We start from the raw sequence: 2854 nt of genomic DNA, 5'->3' as shown, positions 1-2854 counted from the left end.
ATTTCATATTTGGATATTTATGGATTATGTGTATATTAACTGTCACTTTGCATTGCAGGTATAATATTTCTTATTTATAGTAATGAATGTTTTTTTATCAACGGGTCTGTTCATTTTGAAACTGACTATACTCATCTTAAAGCATGTCTATTAATAGCTATGTAGTCAGTGCTATTCTTGTTTAATTAAGGGTGGTTAGATAGGGTCATTACATTATTATGTGCCCTCAGTTGATCCAATCTGATTGGATCATTCAAACTCTTGCCCTCTTTTACTAATTCAATCTTCACTTCACTGCCAATGCTTGCACCGACAAGACGTTTATCCCGTGCTGGAATTTATCTACTTTATAAGATCACCACAGGTCAGTTGAATCTTTTATATCGATTAATCAGTGTGTATACCTTTAAATGTTATATTGTTAATGCTTATGTGTAAATATAAACTGTAACTTGTGTGTAAGTGTACAAGTTAGGTTTAGCTTGTTAGGGTCACTAAGCTAAATTGCAATCCAATAATCTTTTAGTATCCAAATAAATGATTCAGTTCATTAAAGTGTTTTCTCTCTCCTATGAGTGAATGGTTACATATTTGCACGTTTGACTGATTGATTTTATAAATGAGAGAAAGTATAGTGTGTATGTGAATGTAAATATGACTGCGATATAAGTTTGAACCGCTTATATTATATCCTAGGTTTTTGAAATGGTAGAATATATATATATATATTTAGTTTAAGCTATTGCAGCTTTAACGTTGATCATTGTTTATACAGATTGTACGTACGCTTGACTGGCTTGGCGGCTTGACAGGGCCGTAATCTGCACCCTAGTGCCATACACCGGGTAGGCATTACATTGTGGTTGATTGTATGTATTTATGTAGCATTGTATATACATACTTTATATTTTCTATCTGGGCATGTTTATAGGATTTATATGCCTCTACCTTAACTATGTTTGTCATTAATATGTAATCAGTAAATCAAGGAGTGATCGCCCCTTGTAGTTTATTTGTCTAGAATGTGTGTCATAGTAGTATTTCATCTAAAGGATGTGATGACGGATTTTAAATCTTATGTATATATTATGACTTTGTATTTATTGAACCGTGTATTGTTTCAGGGTGTTGTTAATATTGGAATAAAAGGTCTCACCCCCGTAACCAGTGTCCTGGATAATTTTGTTGACATCCGCTCACTATCCCGGTTACAAAATGGAGCCCCCAGTGAGGACTAACATTCCATAGGACAGTACAGCCAAGAGGGTACAGTCAACAGAGCCAGCCAGTCAACAGATTCCACGCCAGGTGATCATTGTTCCCGGTTACATTATGATAAATTGATAATATATGTCCCATTATGAAACAAACGACAATACCCAAATAATGTGAATAGTGAAATGGCCAATGTCTCCAAATTGTCACATATGAAACCATTCAAACCCACAAAACTTAAAGCATTTGGTAGAATATTTGGCCCATTTGGAGCCACTAATAAAGATGCTTCCACTTATAAAATGTTACATGAAACCAACAGAAATACAAATATATATATTCTAGATTCGGACTGAAGTCTTGAAAAGTATAACTTTTTTGTAAAATATGATAGAAAGTATGAAACTTAAAACTAGTTAAAATTAAGGCACACTCTTCCACGGTAATCTCTGTCAAACTGTAATAAACCGTCAACGTTATCCACATAAGTGGAGACCGCCTCCGTCGTGTAGTGGTTAGAGCGTCCGCCCGAAGAGCGGAAGGTCGTGGGTTCGATCCCCGACCGCGTCATACCAAAAGACGTTAAAATATGGTACTTGTTGGTCCCTGCCTGGCGCTCGGCATTAATGGGTACAACAAGGACTGGTCGGCTCGGAGTCAGTATAATGTGTCTGAGCGGGGTATTCCTGCTTCACTGCGGCATAGTATCTCAGTGGGCTAGCATTATAAAACCAGCTTAAGTCTGGACTAGTACAAGCAGCCACACATACACATACACACGCATGCACGTTGTCATATGAGCGAAATATTCTCAAGCACGACGTAAAACCTAATTTGACCTCACCTCACATAAGTGGAAATGAACCTATCACCACAAAATAAATGGTTAAACTAAACTTGATAATTCTAAGGGAAGTATTTCTGAATAACCCTATATATTACACAATCTGAACCATATCTCGATATTCGTATTGCGAGATACTGTACCGATTCACCGGTAATATTTGCACAGCCCTGTAAACTATATACATGTAATTGACATACGTATCGTTTAGCTGTAAAAATAGTGATCTAAATTCAGATTCGTTGTCAAATACTCCATGATTTTCAATATCCTTTCGTCAAAGTGTTTTTTAATCCATTTCATGTAATATGTATTTCATGCACAGTCGAATGTTCGTCAAAGGGTGATAACTGCATTAAAATCTGTGTACCTCGGACTGCTGTCTAATTCGGACTTTTTAGTCGGTCCCAAGCCGGTCCGAATTAGACAGAGTGCACTGTACGTGTTAGCATATCATGTATATATAATATTACTCTTATTGGGAAGTTAACTAACGAGGAGAAAATGGCGTTTGATTTTACAATGATGTGGCAGATGGTAGGACTGAGACCCCGAGGCAAGGTTAACAATAACAATGCTTTCTCGTCTTACTCGGTTCTGATTGACGGAATGTGTTCACGTATAAAAAATGATTGAAAGAATGTATTCAGGTATGAAACAAATGCAACTGTCGCAAACTGACCTTGCAGATCAACAGGGATGGTTCTAAACACGCCTCCTAATACCACTGCACTTGCAGGCCCAAACACTGTTAACGCGGCGGCGATACCTGCACAACAACAGAAGCAAAGTAAG

The 2854-nt window shown here is 37.1% G+C and overlaps 1 long non-coding RNA gene across 1 annotated transcript; it reads left to right on the top strand.

The window, feature by feature from the left end:
* The first annotated feature begins 357 nt into the window (after positions 1 to 357).
* Positions 358 to 1164, top strand: LOC124291362. The gene is made up of 2 exons (XR_006902197.1): positions 358 to 845; positions 1125 to 1164. It is a non-coding gene; the product is annotated as an uncharacterized LOC124291362 (long non-coding RNA).
* The last annotated feature ends 1690 nt before the right edge of the window (positions 1165 to 2854 follow it).

The sequence above is a fragment of the Haliotis rubra genome, unplaced genomic scaffold, assembly GCF_003918875.1.
Source record: "Haliotis rubra isolate DU_JTF1 unplaced genomic scaffold, ASM391887v1 Scf49, whole genome shotgun sequence".
NCBI classification, from domain to species: domain Eukaryota; kingdom Metazoa; phylum Mollusca; class Gastropoda; order Lepetellida; family Haliotidae; genus Haliotis; species Haliotis rubra.
The sequence above is the reverse complement of the archived record's forward strand: the minus strand, read 5'-3'. Positions and strand labels throughout refer to the sequence as shown.